General features: G+C 43.1%; 1 long non-coding RNA gene across 13 annotated transcripts in view; it reads left to right on the top strand.

The window, feature by feature from the left end:
• LOC128918748 (uncharacterized) overlaps positions 1-19,511 on the top strand; it is a 93,229-nt gene that overhangs the window by 35,283 nt on the left and 38,435 nt on the right. For 11 of the 13 annotated variants that reach the window (XR_008469696.1, XR_008469694.1, XR_008469693.1 and 8 more), the window contains 3 exons: positions 406-466; positions 11,558-11,589; positions 17,505-17,584. This is a non-coding gene — a long non-coding RNA (uncharacterized LOC128918748). The remainder of the gene's footprint in view (positions 1-405; positions 467-11,557; positions 11,590-17,504; positions 17,585-19,511) is intronic. The other 2 variants (XR_008469697.1, XR_008469695.1) reach the window with 2 other exon arrangements.

Raw genomic sequence — 19,511 nt, 5'->3', positions numbered from 1 at the left:
GAACTGACCTCTGACAGAGTGAGTTTTACTCAAAAGGAAGCTAAACAAAATCAATTGGAGAAAAGTCAATTCCACGTGAGGGTCTTTCATCTTTGTTCAGCAGCTGAGAGACTCTGACGGAAGGTGGGAAAACAATTTTTCTCATCCTTTTTGCACAAAAATAATTCCCAGAACAATATTCAGCTAAATCCGGGATCTCGCTAGAGCCCTTTTCACTTAGCAGTATAAAAAAAGAGCAGGTTGGCTGTAATCCCCTGCCTTGTGCCCTGCAGGGGAAACGGCTGAAGGCAGAGCAAGGCAAAGGTGGGTTGGATGGTGCCTAGGAAGGGAAGGAGCATGGGGGATCGCTTCTTCGCCTGCTGTGTACAATAAACTAATGTCCTTCTTTCTTTTTCTACTCTATAGAACTGTGTTTGGGGAAATCAAGAACTGAACAGATCCTTTTTTATTTCCACTCATTTTCAGGGTGAGTGAATTCTCTTGTCTTCTCTACTGCTGTCATGTCCTGTGCGGCTAAGAAGTGTGACTTAAGGTTCAGAGGAAAATCTCTCTTTTTTTAATCTTTGCACTGATAACACTGCGCTTAATTTAGCAGCAGTGAGGCAGAACATTTGGATTTTGTCATCCATTTCCGAAACTATTGTTGGCTGCTTATTTCTTTGTTCCCCCTCGTATTGCTCCTTTTAGATTTACATTTTATTGTAGGTGCCAAAAGATAAGTTAATGCCAACTTGATGATTAATTAACTAATACTTGCCTCTGTCCTAAGATGGAAAGCCTTTATCTAAGTAACCTATTAATTGTTATTTTATTTATTACTGCATGGGTACATCTAAATGGATTTGAGTTCTGCCCTCCTGAGAAATTTGGGCAAGAATTTATAGTAACAGGATGAAAGAAAGCCAAAGGAACCTTAAACTTGTTATCAGAAAGTATGTCTTAATGTCGGGATAATGTTTATCTCTATTTTGCAAGCCCCAAGCAGTACCACAGTCACATTGTCAAAAGTGACTGGTAATACACAGTCCTGAGGCTTTCTGACATGCTCGGAAATGCAACAATCAGTAAAAAGCTTGATTTTTCAAGAGGCTGTGAGAATTGCTCAGGCATTCTTAAGGCATCTCAGCCCAGTTGCCCAAGAGAGAGACTTCCAGCCTACCTGACCTATGCCACGAAGGTGCCGCGTGTAGCTCTGCGGAAGTTACCAGGAGCCTCTGCACTGCTCGTGGTGGTACGCGGCCCTTCTTTCCTGAGCTGGTAGTTGGCTGCAGACATCTCATCTCAAGTTAGTGTCTTTGCAGCAGGAGGTTTGGAATTCAAGATGGAATTGAGAGGTGCCTCTCACTGTGGGAATCGTTATTCGAAGTGCCATAAATGCATAGCATTAATACAAGACCAGAGATGTAAATAGGTTTAACTGAATAAATGAAAAAAAAAAAAGGAGGAAAATTGGAATAAATTTATTGGTGGTGAGATTGATTACTTCATTCTCTTGAAATTCTGATTAGACAGTAGGAATGAGGTAACTGCATACTTTATGGTACTTCTGAGAATCTCGCCTGTGGGCAAAAATGAATGCTGTGGAAGTGAGAGGTATTATACATAGCAGGTAGAATTCCCACCATGAAGAAATGGTAGGACACCATGTAACAGCCAGTGCTTAAGACTTACAGGAGCCCTGTACATAAAGGTGAATTAACCCAGCCAATCCATTTGCAAAGGGCTTCACCTTTGGAGATTTGAAATACCTCTCATGGCATTGAGATTCATCTCTCTCTATTTCTCTACTTATGTATGTTCTAAAAGATATAACACATATCTAATTGATGTCCCCAAGTGCTATTGCAGATTAAATATTGAATGCACATATGCCCACTGTGTAACATAGCGAGTAACACATATGGGTGTAGATAGCAGGATAATATGGCTTGCAAGCTGATGAATAATATAATATAATATAATATAATATAATATAATATAATAAGCATACCAGCTTTGTTCTGCTACTCTTGAATTGTGGGCTCAAATGCCTTTTGCTTTTATTAAGCCCTGTGCGTGAATATGTTGACACCTGTTAATCTGCTGAATTCATTGGCGCCTAATTTAGAAGTGTACCGAGTTTTCAGAAGTCTTATAACTACCCTTGACTTCGGTGGGATTAATCTGTTCCTGGATTATGTGAATAATGGGCTATTTTTAGGGGGGAGGGAGTAAGGGAGATCAGTGGCAGAGTCAGGAAGTTAAGGGAGGAAAGTCTACATTTCCCACCCCTCCAAAAGGGAAACTTTTACCCCCACACCATTTTCTCCTGATGCTTAACAAAATAGGTTTGCCTTGAGCTTTCACAAAGCAAAATGCAGAGCTTTGAAGGATTTGGCAAGATGAAAGAAGAGTGGTAGGCAGCAGCAGCAGTCATGGTAGCATCTTCTTTCCATCAACATCTCAGGAGTTAGTGCGGTTGCCTCAGATGTGGGACGCCCCGGTTCGATTACCTCCCTTACCTTTAGGAAATTTGAACCACATCCAGCTCGCAGGAATGTGTGCTGAACTCCAGCCTATGTTAAGGCTGTTCCACTTTGCATGAATAACTATTGACAGAAGCAAGGTCTTAAGGCGGGTATTCACCTTCCTGCCTCCTCCAGTGGTTGTACTAATGATTTGACTAGTGAAATGTTTTATTTTGGTGACTATTTACATTGAGATTATGGCTTTGAGGACTGTTTGTGCATTTTAATTGCTGCCTATTTAATGCAGAACGTATACACAGTCCTTGAAGCAGGGATGGGAGCCCAGGTTTCCCCTTTGCCAGGTGAGTGCCGCAGGCAGCACGTCGGGGAGCTGTGATCCATCTTTCAGTGCGCTTAGTCTTTCCATCTTTTTTCCACAACTTCAGCAGGAAGTGCAGTGACACTAGAAAGCAGCTGACAGCCAGCTGGTCAAGGCACTGACCTCTAAGGTTTGGAGAGCCTAGATGGGCGACGCGGTCTTCTCTGTTTCCTTGGTCTTCTCACCACTGGTCTTCTGCAGAAATGGAGGATGGTGTGATCTGCTTTCAGGGCTTTGCCTGTAGTTGGCCGTGGTCATTGCAGCATGGCAGCAAACTGGGCAGCTAAGGCTTGAGTCTGATATTTTGAGAATCTCTCTCTTGGGCACCTCATATGCCCATATTTCAGTGCAAGGATCTGAGTCATTTTGTGGAATGAGCCTGAGACCATTGGGGCAGATTTCTTGCAGTGGGAATTTTACCTGCGAGAGTCGAAGCCCCTGTGCAGTTCTCATGGGCCTCTTTGCAAGCCACAGATATGGTGGGGGCGTTATACTGGTAGCAACTATTCCCTCTTTTACAAATCTAAAGGGAATTCCCAGTAGATGCAAAACAGCTCTAGGAGTATTTGTGGAGAGGTTTCCTAATTTAGAGGAGTTGCTGAATGTTTAAAAGTTGTGCCAGTGGACCAATGTCCAGCTCTAAATTTGGAGGGTGTTACGCTGTGCCTCTGGGCTGTGGGTCCTGATGGCTTAGCATATAGGGGTCTTTCTCTTGGATTCTCGAGCAGCTGGCAAAAGCAGGGGGATTTTGCGGCTTAGAGCTAGTGGAGGTAACAAAAAGCAAATGTCATTTGAGGCTGAAGCTGAGGGGAAGCCACAATGATGTTTTGGATGAGCCTGTTTCTTGCACAATGCTCTCTGCTTATGCATGATCAGATAACTGTGGAAAGAAGTAAAAACAAAGTCAAGTCTCCACTATACAACAGAGAGGAAATAGGAACAAGGTGTCCAAAAATGTTAGGACCATCTGGTTTAGGAAGATGAATTAGCTGTATCTTGCATTAATATATCTGCTTTGTATTAAGTCCTTTCACCCATAAGATACTGTGACTGTGCTTTCTCTGTTTTAAGTTGAATGTTCTTAATACTATATGTGAAAATATTGTGCAACTTGCTGAAACTTCTGAGCCTTTTCCTACACCAGTAGATGGTGAGTGGAGTAGCAATGCTTGGGAGAGGTTTCCCACTGTGATTGCCCAAGAAAGTTACTGTGCTGCCTTGTAGGAAGAGACATGTCTGTTAGCGTGCGTTAGTCCTGTTGCATGAATAGCAGTGCCTCTGTGCTGACATTATTTGGATGTTTCTAATTCACAGCAGTTTGAGGCATGCTTTTAGGGGGAACGGGGAGTTAATCAGGGAAGGGAAGGCCTGAGGGAGAACTGCTAAGGGGTTTGTTCAAAGAATCATCAGGACGCCATGAGCCTCACTGGAAGGGTGAGTGTTAAGGCAGCCTGTCCATCCCGCTCCTACTGGAGATGCCTGGCAGATTGATGGGGTTTAGTCAATGTATTCCTCCCCAGAGAGGCTTTCTTTCTCAGAAGGGTCTTTGATCAGGGGGAGGAGGTGGAAATAGTAGCTTTGGGTCCTGCTGAGGTCTGTCCTGGGTCTACATGCTTTCCTAGGGACTTGACTCTCTTGTAGGGACTCTTTCTGTAGGTCTACACTCTTTCCTAGATACCTATCCTTTTTCCCTAAGCCTCTGCTCTTTCCTAGAGATCTGTGCTCTTTCTCTAGGCATTGTTCTTTTGCTGAGGATCAGCTGAGCAGGCTCTGTAGCCTCTGTAGTTCTGAGCCTCATTAGTATTAGTGTGTTTACAGCATCAGAGAGAGCAGAGTTCTACGCTGCAATAGCTGTTGAGGCACACAATTATTAGCACATTTGCAGAATCTGAGAGAAGGGGCCTGTGGCTGCAATAGCTGGACAAGACTCACAGTTATTAGCATCTTAATAGTATCAGAGAGGAGGTTTCGAGACTGTAAGAGCTATGGAAGCTCACAATTGCTAGCACGTTTGCAGTATGAGTGAGGCAAGGCTCATGATGTTTATTATATTGCCCGTCAGTCTGTGTCCTGACACTGCTCAGTCATGCATGCTAGGAACAGCTTATCCATAGTGCTCAGAGAACGGTATGCCAAAATCCTCTTGTAGTCCATCAGCAAGGCTGTTGGAGGACCTCACAAGGCTATAAAAGGAACAAAACTATATTAGTATCTGTCCCCACTTTTTCTTTCCAACAGGCAGAGATATTCACTGTGATTAAATTGCTGGAGCTTTGTAGGAGGTTAAGAACTTAACAAAGGGACTTTATCACACAAGATGGGCTGTCGGGAGAGATTCTCGCAAGAAGTTCTTCCTCTGAGATGTTCGCATACCTGTATTCTGGGTGTCACAAACCAAACACAGTACAGTACTATCCAATAGACCAAGGAACAGGGCTTTAATGTTTTCAGCAAGTAGTATCTGGTTTGGGTTGTTTTTATCTCATTCCTTGCCTGTGCTTGTGGCAGAGGAAATAGGACGGGAGTGCCACGCACATGTTTCACACTCCAGATTTCTAGTGAAATAGGTCTCTCTTGGCCATGGTTATGAACTGTCCGTATTAAACTTTGTGCCTTGCTTACTTGTCGATGAGTTTTCCAGTATCCTTAAATGAGATACGAATTGAGAGGCTAAGGGCATTTAATACAGGAGGAGTCAGGTGTGGGCGTGGGACAACAGATACCTTCACTGATAAAGATTCTCCTATTCAGCTGTCTTTTAAATGAAACGCAGATGCCCTGAGTTCCAGCCTATGCCTGAACCACAAGACTAAAGGAAGGAGAGAGTATATATGTTTATTTGAGCCCCTGGTTATATTGCTGGCAATGTATCGCTAGTTTCCATTCCTATTTTTTGTTCTCTTAGCAATCCATTTGCTATTGCCCTTTTCTTCCTCACTCAGCCAGTAATCAACACACTCCAAAACACAATGGATTCCTTTTTGCGGTGAATCCCCTACTTGATGCAAACATTCGCTGGCCTCATTTCTTTGGGATACGTTTCAATGGGAAGAAGAGGGGAAAGTATTCCTTGTTCCTAGTGAAAAATTGCACTGGCAGCCTGGGTTATTTTGTCGGACGTGTGGCTTTAAGTGACGCCTTTGCCATCTGTTCTGTCTGCTAATTATGAATGCAAAACAAACGTAGCCCACAATTGCTTCATTTAGAATAAGGGAGATGGCAGTGACCAAAATAGTTTTATTTTGGTGTCAGATGCTCTTTTTATTTCTCCTGTCTCTTCCTAATCTAAACCAGGTCTGAAGCACTTCTCCGTCTTCCAGTTTGCAGTAATAGACGTTGCTATGACAAATGAGACCATCTTCTACATATTCTTCCTTTAGGCCTTTTAAAGGGACGATCCCACACGAGCAAGGAAAGGGAAAGGGCTACACTTCTTGAACTGTGAGGGCTGGTTTCAGATTTCACTTTTTTACTTCAATTACGCTGGTCTTAGATCTGCAAGTATCTCAGAGACATCGGGATTATCTCTAGAAAGCTGGTCAACAGGGTGTGAACCGCTTTCTCAGTCTGTTCCGTCCCTCTTTGCTCTTACCAGGGGCAAGCTTTGTAGCCATTCTGGAATAGCACGGTGGTAATGAATGATGCATTCTCCTGTTGCTGTGTCCAGCAGCTGAAGAGGTGAATTTTCTTGGCTTTTGATTGTGAGCCCAAAGGTTTTTCTCCATAAGTGAGCCATCACTGAAGGTAGGTAATCCATGTCCTTCAGTGACTGTGCACAGACTGGGTTATAAGAAGCCCCTCCATTTGCTAGTTAGGTGCTTCCTGCTGTTTAGCATTCCCTAAGTTGCTGCTGACTTACTTCAAGCCAGGGCTGTGGCAAATCATAGAGGTATCACTAGCAGCACAGCCATGGGTTGAGGTGACCTAGATTTAGAAAACGGCGATGAGATGAAATGCTCACTGCACTCTGTTCTAAGGGGACATGCAGCCAAAAAGCTGAAGTGGTGGAACAATTTCTCTTTAAGTCGTTTGGGCTGAAAGAGGCAATTTTTTCCCCATTCGGTGGCTCTATGATATGTGTTGAGCTGTGACCCCTTTTGTTTCACTTGTCCTTTCTCTAGTCTCAGGCCAAAGAGCTTGCCCATCTCCTCGCCATGAGGGTTCCCACCCTCCCCAATAATACTGGCTGCTTTCAGAGATACATCTGCTGTGCTTCAACCCTTCTTGCTTTGGTATTGAGCATGTAGACACATGTCTCTTACTCCTCCGTCTTTCCCTCCCTATCCATCACTCTTGCTGTGATAATCAGCATGCTTCACTTTATTTTCTGTCTGGCTTTGTGTTGAACAGAAATGAGGTTACAGTATTTTTATACTTGCTGTAAAGCAATGTATTGGACAGTAGAAGACCTCTCTTCTTCCTCCCCACAAATCTTCTCCAAGAAAACTTCTTGGTTTGTGCCTGACTATTTTCTTTCCAAATTATTTCAAAATCCTACTCACTACTTCAGAGTATTTTCCTGAAGTTCTGATTATTTCATTGTTTTCCCCTTTGAGGTTGTACAGGGAAGGAGCGGCGAGGTACACTGTCTCAGTAAGATACTGCGTCTGGAAAAATCTCATTCACCATTTTCAGATCCCAGCAAACTCTCATTAGCCCATCTGAGGCAGAAATATGTGGAGTGCTACGTCACGTCCGGGGTGTGAAATGCCCAAATCAGATATTAAAAACTGTCTGGGATGTCTTCCAGCAGACAGGTCCCAAACTCTGTCTCTCTGTCTTCGAACACTGGGCAGTCAGATCAGGATCCTGTCCTAGGCTGGAGGCCACCTCTGCTACAAAACAATTACTGATAATGCTTCAGGATCTTACAACACGAGAGTTAAAGATCTTGCTGGTGTCCTGGGCCTGAAGGATGATCTTGTGGTTTAAGCATTTGGACTGGAACCAAGAGATGTGAGATAAATTCCAGGCTCTGTTGTGCACTTCCTCTGTCAGCTTCTGAACATCGCTTCTTCTCTCCGCGCTTCCATTCGCTGCCCGTAAAACGTCACGTTCTGCTCTCATGATTTCAGTAGTGAACTTGCAATACTGAAAGCTCTTGGTCGATGACACAGGTAATTTTTTGAAAGCCTTAATTTTAGGCTTAAAATATTGCTCTAGCCCCATGCACTTACAAGGGGGGAAACCGTTTAAAATTTAAAAGTAAGGGCAGAAAAGCTCTGACAAGTTTGAAGGGCACAATGATTAATGTTATTTACTAAACCTGATGACAGTGAGAAAGAGCCTGGTTCAGAGTGGTTGAGGGGTAGCAATGCTGGGAAATGAAGGTAGGCTGTATTTTTCCTCTGGGATCAATTAGATGCCCAAGGAATGAATGTCCATGAGCAATGCTAAAAGGCTGGCCAAGAAGAATCAATTTTGCATGCCTACATAGCTGTATTTTAATAAGTGTTAAATGCAGCAGTTCTGATTATTGTAATCCACTTACTTGGAGAATGACTTCGCAAATGACAGTCACAATCTGATGGAGAAGACGGGGATGAAGGTTTGTCTCCCAGGTACCTGATATGGACACTTGCCAACTTTCTGTTAGGAGGGAAGGGAAGAGGGAAAGGCAGTTGCTGGAGACTTCTGTCAGGTGTGTCAATGTCTCTTTCATACTAAATTCATTTGTAGGTACTTGTACGTTTGTGTGTCTAGAATAATATACAGAGTCAATTCTCCTGTTTTGGGGGGTAGTGTTTCTTGTTTGAAGGGTTGGAGTCATATATACATGACGGCAGTGTTTCAGGAAACCTCTTTCAAATCTGTTGACATGCCAGTCAAGCTTTTTGTCTTTGCGCTGACTCTCAGAGAGCTGCTTTGCTTGGAGCTCAGTGAATCGGTGGCCAAAGGAACGAACCTCCCATGGAATAATGCAGAAGGAATGCGTAGGTGTGCGCACACGTTCTCCCCGGGGGGCATGTGGCAGGCAGTGGCAGCTCCGGTAGGGCTGGGCAGCCCGGGTGAGCTGCACGTGCACCCGCCGTGGTCTCAGCACCTTCCCGATGTAAGCCAGGGTGGGCTGAGTCCGAATGAAGATGGTTGTCCATGTGGGACTGTGGTAATGAACGCAAAATTGCAATTCCTTGGGTGCGTTATACAGCTTAGAACACGACCTGGTTTTCCCTTATTGAACTTTCACGTGGCAGCTGCTTTTTGAATAAGCAGCTGTGAACCGGGTTTGGATAGTAGCAATTGAAGGAAAGATCTACTGTCCCCCCCATGTTTTGCTTACCTACAAACTGTGTCAGGTTGTTTCTGACATTGCTTTTCTCTCTAAAATTTGCCTTTGCTTATCTTGCTCTCTTCGTTACAGCTTTGACTTCAGGGTGGAAGAAGGTAGATTTTTTTCTCTTTAGGATTTCTAGGGTAGGGTACATAGAGGACAAAATTTCTTGCTAGAAGTCCTTGACAGGTGTGAAACGTAACCCAAACCATTCATTACATGTGTGACTCTGCTCACTACTTTGTGCACTTGACCCGCTCTTGGGCAGTGTAGCAGCTTTTAATCCAAGTACAGTATCAAGTCAAACTCAGTCTTAGGTCAGATTGGGGCTGTTGCTTGTCAGGAACTGAAATTCTACATGTCTTGTTGCTGGTTGCATGACACATCTGACTGTTCCCTTGGAAATGCAGTTTTAGACATCGCTCCTGTGTGCGTCTGTCTCTCGGATTAGACCCAGAGGTTGAGACTTTTGGTTTCTTGTTGCTTTGCCTGTGTTGTGGAACTATCCCACTACTGGTGCCTTCTGGAACCTGAAGAGATACCTAATCCGTTGAGTAACCAGAGGGTGTGTTTGGCCAGCTATAGGAAGAGATTGGAGTAGATCTCATTTACCTGCCTGTCACTTGGGGACGGCGGTGATGAGGCAATAAAAAATCCCCATAGCCATTAGTAGCAGCAAGGTAGATCAGTTACAGAAACAGCAAACGGAAAGTGGCCTCCTAAATTAAATGACCTGAGTTGCATTTACATCCCATTATATGAACCTTTAATTGGTCCACAACTACTGCTCTGTCAGGCCTGTTGTAATTGTGACTCCATGTAGCTCATTAAATAAGACATACTGTCTTCTGTCTTACAGTCCAACCACGAAACAGTTTGATACATCCCCATCTTTTACTCCTTGGGAGAAATAGATCTCGCTGTGAATACAGTGTTTCCCGTGAAAGCAAACGATATTTGTACAGATTTTTCTAGATGGCTGTGCCTTGTCTACAAGCAAGGAAAAAGTGGGGTATTCTCCTTCTCTGCTGGGGATTTAGCCTACTCTTTGGATGCTTCCAAACAGTCTCTTTCTCTAGGTGACTTTAAAGCGTGACCTGTAAAAGGATTGCTTTTCCTTTCATTGGGGATGCGCTAGCTTGTACCAAATGGTAGGTATTATCCCAAAATATTTGCTCAAGGGGAAGTAACTAACTATCAGACCCCCTGCAAGGATTTTATCTCCTCATCTTCAAATTACATAGTTCAAACACATAGATAATGACACATGTAATGATGATAAAATGTGTGACTGCAGAGAGTAACATTTAAAAATAATGATATACCTCTAACTAGGTTTTATAAAAGGAAGTCTTAAATAGCAAGAGAGAAGCAGATGCTTTGGGGGACTTGTGGATAAAAATAGTGGCTTCCAATTTGCAACCAAAACAAAAATGTAGCCCCACTTAGTCAACCTCAGCACTAGAAATTCCTCCGAAAACCTTAGTGCCCAGAACTGGCAAAGCAGGAAAAGTACCTGGTACTGTATCTGCAATGGTTTTAGCATATTTTTTGCCTCTTCTACCTTGCCTTACTACTTCTTAATTTTGTATCCGTATTGGTGCCTTGCAAATACCCTGCCTTATTGGGCCTGATGGCTTATTTAATAGCTGTCTAGTGGTCTGAGACCTATGGATTCTGTTTTCCTTGGAAAAATGCTCAAGTTGTGTCCAGGCTGTGCACACGTGATTGTCTACCCTGCGGTCAGGAGAGGTGTAGGTGCAGTTAGTCTCCTCGGATCTTCACCCAGTGTCGAGTCCATTCCTTTAGGCAGCGCTGCTGGGGCTCGGTTATCTGCCTGCGTGGTGGAAGATGGGATCAGCCTCAGCAGAGCTGGGTATGTCTGCTTTGCAGTACAAGGTTTTCAAAGGCGAATTACAGGTGGCTCACTAGAGGCGAAGGCAAACATCCTCTTCCCAGCTCAGCTGGACTGGCTGAAGGTCCGAATGTCTGCAGGCAGTTCCCGCTGCAGCTCTCCCAGGGCGAAGAAGTGTGTGAGCAGTTGCTGCCACCAGAGCAGTGCCTGGTTAGGTCTATACGATCTCCTTTGCTGGTTTTAAGTTAAAATGACTGATTTTTCAGTGACAGAAGAAGCTGTGGCATGGTCCCTTCTCCTGGCTCTGCTGTAGAAGTGATAACCTCACATCTTAAACCTCCTTTCAGCCCTTCGTAAATGTGGGGGCCTGAACACTTGGTGTCCTGCAGGCATTGGTGAGCTTGGAGCATCTATATGTTCAAAGGGACTGGGCAAGCTGGGGAAAGGGAAATGTTTATTTTGTGTGCTTTTGCTTAACTCTGAAAAACACTAGTATGTGAGAAATAGTATTTTTATGATGATTCCAACCTTTTTCTTACCTGCTAGGGCAAAAAATATTCTCAAATGAATAGTTTTAACTTCTTCATTTGGTATTTTTGTTTCAGGTGGTTCTTCCCAAACAAAGATAAGCAGCCAGGTGAGTCAAATGTTCCACTTTCCAGTAGATCTATGGAAGAGGAAAGAGAAATGATGAGTGGGGGTAGTGCTAGACACCTCTGAATTTCAGGGACTGAGGATCAGGGTGGCTCTGTAGTCATCTGAGCACTAACTCACTGAGAGGCATTTTTAAAATACATATTTAATTCTCTAACTTTGGTGTAGTGCCACAGATTCATTTGCTTTGGAGCCCAAATTTAGTGATTAGAACTTTATAATTTTCTCCTCGGTTAGCAATGCCCTCACGCTGTCATTTGGAGCTGAAAGGAAAGCACGCTGCCAGAATTGGCCCCACTGGGTGCCATAATAATAGTCTTATGAGTGAGACTGTCATTAGATTAAGTGGAAGATACCAGTAGAGTTGTTCTTGATGGCCAGCCTCTCCTTTCTCCACATGATGCTCTTGAGTCCAACTTTACTTTTTCTTTCAGATTTCCATATTGTCCCTCCTTTATGCCTTGTCAAGAGCATTAGTCACAGTTATCCATTTGCATCTTACGTTGCAGCTGAAACAAAGCCCATGGGACGTGTGGCTGCTCCGCACCCTCACCCCTGCTGTAGCCTGGGCTTGGACTCCCTTGTGTGAATAGCAAGGGCTGGGGCAGGGAATGCCCAACGCACTCTGATGCTTCTCCTGCATGGGGTGGCATCCTGGCGTGACACCGAGTGTGCTGAAATGAAGGCAGGGACCACTCTCCGCTCTGGTATGGAAACCCTCCGAGGCTGAGCAAATGGGCTCACCTCTCCTTTGCTTTTGCTGGCCCGGGTATAAAGCGATGATGATGCTCGTTAGGGCGGTTTGGGTTCCCTGTCTGGAATATGCTGCCTTCCATAAAAGCCCTCAGTCGGACCTGAGAGCGGGGTAAGGCTCTAGGACCAGCTCCAAGGCACAGACCATGATATTGGCTTCTCCTGTACATGCTGCTGTTGAATTTGTAGATTGCTGGATTCCTCACGTGAGGATGGAAATCCTTGTCTTGTGAAATGCAGTGCACAAAACAAGCAAAAGGCAGGTGTTGAATGATTGTACCGAGCTGTCCGCTGGGGGGGGAGGATTCGAGATTGTGAGAGATGGAAGGAGGGAAAAAAAAAGAGAGAGATGTATTTCCTGCATTCAAATAACAAGGAACAGAAAAAAACCCCAAGTTTAATTTTATCTCAGCCAGGGGCTGGTGCATTGTCAGTTACTGAGGAATGGATTGTGCTGTCACCTTCCGCGAACAGTTCAGGCTTTGATTTAATCTCCCCCTTCCTAAAAGCAGAAGGCAAAAATATTATCTTTAAATGTATGGTTGAGGAACACGCACATCAGGGACTGAAAAGAAAAATAAATAAACGGTTGTTTAATATGTATATATGACCCCACTGTGCTGAGAGAATGAGGTAGTCTGCGGCCCCGAATGCCTGGTGGCAGCAAGTGGGTCGGACATTGTTAGATCTGGCAGGGTTTCAGACATCTGCCAGGGGACGGGGGATTTTGCTGGGAGAAGTGGGAGCGAGAGCGAGTGAGGAGCGAGAGAGACACAGGCAGAGAGACGCAAGAAAGCTCAGGGAGCCTTGCGGCTTTATATATATATGCCTGCATAACACTTCCTCTTTAAAATTCCCTTACTAAGCTCGGCTCCTATATTTTATATTCAGCACGAAGGTTCCCGCCTCCCCCCCCCCCAACCCTCCCCTCCCACCGGCACCCTCTCTCCCTTTAACTTGTTAAGTTTGAAAGATGATATATACACACAGTTTGCTTTGCCAGTCAGCCCGTTTAAGGCCAAGATTAATGCAGTGCATTGGTGCAATCGTGCCGCAGTGGTGCGTGATCGGAATACGAGATGGAATATAGGGGGAAAGGCCAGAAATGTGCCTGTATTCTGAGTTTACACAAGTCTCCTTAGCAACTTGTCTGATTTATTTATTTATTTATTTTAGGGGGAGGTGGGGGGGGCGGTGCGGGTGCAGGAGCGTTGTCCCAAATCACCAGTGAATAAAACGTTCCCGTAGTTTTTAAATAGCTTCGGTTGATGGTCTTGTTGTTGTTTTGCCTTCTCCTTTTCCTTTTGTTAAATTAGTGGCTTAATTTTTTTTTTTCCCCCCTGGTGGGAGGAGGGTACAGGGGGAGACTCAGAAAGGGGTGGCAGTGGAGCTGGGGGTGGGGGCACCGTAATAGTTTTCATTGTGACTTCTAGAGAGTTGGTTTCTTTCCAGTTGTTCACATCTCAGCATGTGGAATTATTGTGCTTTCTCCCGATTTGCCACAGAATTGGCAGTGGACTGACATTGTTAGTCATTTGAATTGTATTTGGGTCTGGGCTGATTTATATTTTTTTTCATATTTATTTCAAAACAATTTGTTTTATTTTCAAAATATGCATGATATATTTTAGAGTCTGTAAAATGGAGGAAAGGAGGAAAAAAAAAAAAAAAAAAAAGAGGGTGAGAGGATTGTGGCAAGACTGTCCCCCGAACCGTCCCAGTATTCCCCTCCCCGCACAATCTTATTTTAGTTGCCTACTGAAGAAACCCCCTCCCTCCCCATAGGAGGGAGTGGCCTTTTAGTGATCAAGGTACGTTGGATCTTTTTTTTTTTTCCCCAGTTTGTGTGATACTTTATTAATAGCAATGGGGCAAGAAGAGAGGATGTAGGGTGGGGAGAGGAGGGGAGGAGGTGACGGCGGGTGGAGAGAGAGGAAAGAGTTATCCTCAAAGTACTGTGTACCTTGAAATAACTCAAGGGAAAACAGTTGCTGCCTCACTTGAGTTGCTTTCAAAATCTTGCTGTGTGCTTTTACTTTTTCTTTTACTTCTATTTTTTTTAAAGCTTTCCGGGGGGAGGGGGCAGGGGAAAAAAAAAGAAAAAAAGAAACCGAGCCAAAAAAAAAAATTTTGAAGGCTCGATCTTGGCTTCTATACAAACAGATGTTGCCTGTCATTCCGTTGTTAAGCAGGCAGCAGATTGGAGCAAGCAGCAGCAGTTTAGGGGGAACTGCAGCAGAACTGGAAAGTGGGAGATATATAGATATATAATTTTTTTTAAAATTTTTTTTTTGTGTTCTACACATATATATTTTTCCCCTGGAATTATCTCTAATTACATGTCTATTTTCATTTTTTTTTAATTCTTTTTTTTTTTTTTTTAAGTGGGCAAAACAAATACCAAACAAAATGGAAAAGCACTAGGAACTTGCTCCCAAATTTTACCAAAGCAGCTATCTTTTGGGTTGTTTTTGAGAGCTTTTCAGTTTGCTTTTTTGTTCTTTTTCACATAGGCGAACATGTGTAGGAAAGGGGGTTCTATTGGAAATGCTTAAGGCATTCTCGGTAAGTGAATGTTTGCAATGAATTAGGTCAGGGATTCTGTTGTTTTTCTTGCTGCTAGCCCTGTTTCTGTTGGGTTTGCCCCGGAGTTCTTGCTGTACGTGGAATTGTGAAGGTTGAAGGCCTTTCTGTCTCCTTTCCAAGTTTTAGCGACGTTGTAAGAACAAGAATCATGTTGTTTATACAGTAGAAGTTCTAACGAAGCACCGATACGCTCCATATCGTGGCTCTTTTGTGTTCTGCATGTGCTTGTGGGTTTAATTCCCCCGTTCTTTTTATGATCTTCTTTTTTATTTCCCACTTCGTTTTTAATTTCTGCTTTCCGATTTAATCATAGTATGCTTGGGAGGACAGAGAAAATAGCAAAACACGGGGAGTTTTGAGCCGAAGGAGTTAAAAGTTTCTTGGCACAAGAGCAGCAGTTTAGCAACAGATCAATTCATTTAAATGAAAGAAATCACAGACCAAGCCATCTGATTTTGAAATTTCCCATCTTATGCTTCCACTTTAGAACAAAGCTTCTGTTTTTCTTTCCCCCTTATTAATTCACGCCGCTTTTGTTTGAGACTGTTGGTTTTCATAGAAACTTTAAGTTGTCTGTAGTCTGCCTCTTTTTCTCTTAAAATATGAAATACGGGGGTGTATTCACCTTCTGCTGGTTGCAGTCGGTTCTGCTGTAAAGTCAGCCGTAAACCTCTGCACGTAGAACAGCTGGTGTCAGAGCTGTTTTCACCCTCGATTATTGTACGTTTGAAACAGCTTCCATTTTCTGGCGTGCAGGCTGGATAAACAGGCACCTCAGTGCTGTGAAAAATAGTCGTCTCCAGCCATTCTGCCTGCCCCGCGTGTGTTCCGCCTGCACGTAGCTTGGGCTGCAAGAACCCTGTCCGAGTGGGAATTTTCTTTACACAGTCTATGTCCCTCCAACATCTGTATCAAGAAGCAGTTGTTCAGACCGACTCCATGTGTGTCTGATGGAAGAGTGGTATCCTTCTGTACTTTATAATGTGTATTGAGCATAAGCCACTGTAACACTTTTAATAGCTAGTTAAAGTCCGAGAAGGATCACAAGCAACTTTTTGTTGCTGTTTGTTCGTTTAAACTCCTTTCAGCCTTGGAACCAGTCCCAATAATTCTGTTGCTACATCAAGCAAAATAAAATAAATCAACTCATGTACAGAGAAGTTGGGGATTTTTAAGAATCTATTCCCACCTTCCTTTTACGCAAGCTCTCTAAAAAAAAAAAAAAAGTAAAAAAAAAAAAAGTTGCTTACGATAAATGAATGTGTTTGATGAAAGAATTCGCAGCCCCGTACTGAATTTTGATGGAAGCTTTTGCGCCGTGATGCCGAGTCTCTTCCCGGTGGCATTGCGTCAAATGAAAGGCCGGGATGTTTGGGGATGGGTGAACTCCTATCAGAGGGAAGCAGGCAAAGGGTGGGGTAGGAGTCCGGGTGCGGGGGGAATCCTTTTGTTAGCCCGCTCCCCAGCCTCCGCTTCCCTGCGCCCCCCGGAAGAAATCCTCCAGGAGAAAGAATAGTCTTAAGCTGCAGAAAGTGGATTTAAAAAATAGGGGGGGGAAGGGGGGGGCGAGAAGTATCAGCCTCCACCTCTAATGTGACTACGGTTGATCGTAGGTCTGGACGTTTTTATTATTTCCTTCTCTTACACTAGATCCCAACTGTGTTGTAGGAAAATGCCAGGATTCTGAGCGGGAGTCCGTCCCCCCCCCCAGTATTGGAAATATTTCTGTGGGTGTCGTTGTGGTTACATCACAGCGCGCTCCTTCCTCATCTCCATTCTTGTGCAAAATTCAAATAATTCCCCCCCCTTCCCGATAGCAGCTGTGCATGGTTTTTTAAGTCGGTCTTTAACGTTGCGAAAGGAACAATAAAATGAAAGGCAAAACCGGCATCTTAAAACTTGGCAAGTGAAAGCAGCTTGGACTGGCAGCCAAGAATCCTGCTGTGGTGCAAAAAGAATAGCATCCACGAAGCCACCACAATCCGGGGTTTCTCTTCTTTTAACAATCGCATCGGCAGAGAGAAATAATTATTCCTTGTATCAGTGTTAAAAGAGTCAAAAAGCTTAAAATGCTTGCTTGGTGAACCTTCTCAAAAGCAGGTAACGATCCTCCTATTTGATTCTGTTTTATCAAACTTTAATTGGATAAGGATCTATATATGATAACTAATCAGTTTAAGAAGTTGATGCGTGTTACTAACTAGCAGGGAATGCGTTTGCTGTTGCAACCTCCACGTTGCTGTATTTTTCTTAATGGCTTTGATGGTAATAGAATTGGCAAACTTCTTAAATGTTTGTGTTACAAGAAATGTTTTATTTCCACAGATTTAACTCATTGTGTGGGGGAGGGCAGGAGTGGATTGGTCCAAGGTGTAACATGGAAAATAATCTTCAAAAAAATATATTTAAGAATTGGGATATCAGGATGGGGGAGTAATTTCTCTCTTAGGACCTTGTCTGTCCTTTTGCTTCTAAAGCTGTAGCCTCTGGATATATAAAGGTAGAATCCATTTCTTGAAAATATGCCATGAAAATATCCATAAATATTTTGTCTTCCAGAATACGTTCCTTGAAGAGTTGGGCCTAGCAATATGGCAGCACACTTTCGATAAGAAATCTTGTAAAATGCTGCTACTGAGGTAATTTGGTTTCTCATATATTCTCCAGTTAGTACCTTCCTTTTCCTTATAATTTCTTAAAATTATTTGAAGTACAGAAATCTATTGATACGGGTCTTTAAACCTAAGAGAGAATTTATGTGTGTATATATATATAAATAATTATATATATGTATATATATTTATAGGCCTAAATGGATTGGGATTAAAATTGGGAGGAAGGGGTAGGGGAAAAGAATGGGAATTATTTAGCAGTCGTGTTTCTTATTTGTCTTATTTTCGTGGTAGAAGTATGAAATGGCTGCAAACAGCTTTTTACTCAGGCACACAATGCATTCCATAATGATCGATTTTCCTGGACAGGGCATTTGTGCTTTGTGGTTTGCAAGAATACCACCCACAGACCAAAACCAATGTTATGTCTTTAGAGACTTTATTTCTCCATGTTTCCTTCCATATTCCTTTGGCTATAAATCTATAAAATGCCAGTCTTATGCTGGGTTAATACTAATGAAAGTGTATTACTTTTTTGGCTGTCCCAGGTTCTAGTGCCAAAGCCTTGTTGATCCTGTGATCATTGACGTATTATAAATTTAATAGTGAAGCAACGTATCCTTAGTATAAGGATATCACAATCCTTAATATAAATAATCTGATCCTTAATGTATGGGTTGAAAGTTTTTATTTATAATCTCAGCATTCTAGACAAATACAGTGTGAAGATGATTGATTTGCTTGCCTATCATGGATTTTCTGCCACTGTGTATATATTCATCAGGTTTTCAAAAGGTACAATAGCTGTATGATTAATCAATGTAGGGAAATGTTTCAAAAGCCAGATCTTGTATAATCTATGGCTCTCACTTAAGCTCCCTGAATATATTTCATGTAAGTGAAATTCGCTTTTAAAAGAGCAGTGCTCATTCAAAAAAAAAAAAAATCCATATCTTTCAAAAAAAACCCCAAAACAAAACGGTGTTCATTTGCTGCTGCCTTTATCGGTTTACTGTCTCAAAAATTGTCCATGAGTTTGTTTTCCCAAATGTATGAAAAGGGGTCGGTTGGTTCCTGGATACTGGTAATTTACAGCATACAGGTGCCACTAACTGAAATCCCTGTGCCACCGAGCTGCCTTTCTCCGGGGCTCGCAGGAATGCAGAAGTGGTCGATCAGATTTATAGTGGGGACCTGCTCGAGTGATTTATTTGGCGTACGCAGGTGCTTTTCTAGAGATAGCTATTGCTGCTCTCTCCTTTTCTCTCTTTCCTTTTTTAACAACTGAAGCTATGGCGCTGGATCCTAACACTCCTTCTTGCCTTTTGTTTTGTAAAAGCCAATCAGGTAGCAAGGGAGGAGGAGGTCGTTGGCCAGAACGGCGGCAGGGATCAGCCCTAGCTCAGGCAACTAAATAAAGGGCGTATTTTCTGCGTGGGTCAACACCTAACAGCTGCCCTGACAAACACGCGATGGGCTTTTAGAAGGTCTGGCTGGGTTCTCTCTCTGAGAAGAGCTGCGATAATTCAGTAATAAAGAGCAGTTGCTGAAGTGCGTTGGGTGCCCGCAACTTCCATTCAGACCAGTCAGAATTGAGGACACATGTCCTGTACCACAAGGAGGTATGTACAGGCCACCCATATGTTACATCTTGGTTTCCTTCAAGGACTTGAACTATCCCAGTGGTTAGAAAATGAGATTGTGAGCTATTAAGGGGGAAAAAAAGAGTTTTAGAACCTAATAAAAATTTAACCTCCACTTAGGATGTGTACTCCAGCGAGATCATTACTTTTTGCCTCTCATATGAAAAAATAAGGTGTTTCTTTGCCAGCACAGACATGCAAATTAGCTTACCTTCATATACATGCATTAATGTAAAGAATATTAGGGTCAAAATGAATATACTCATAAAGAAAATACTCTTTTCTACGCATTGTAGCATGGAGTGACATGC

This window comes from Rissa tridactyla, chromosome 17 (assembly GCF_028500815.1).
Source record: "Rissa tridactyla isolate bRisTri1 chromosome 17, bRisTri1.patW.cur.20221130, whole genome shotgun sequence".
Classification (NCBI taxonomy): Eukaryota; Metazoa; Chordata; class Aves; order Charadriiformes; family Laridae; genus Rissa; species Rissa tridactyla.
This window is presented reverse-complemented; position numbering and strand designations above follow the sequence as displayed.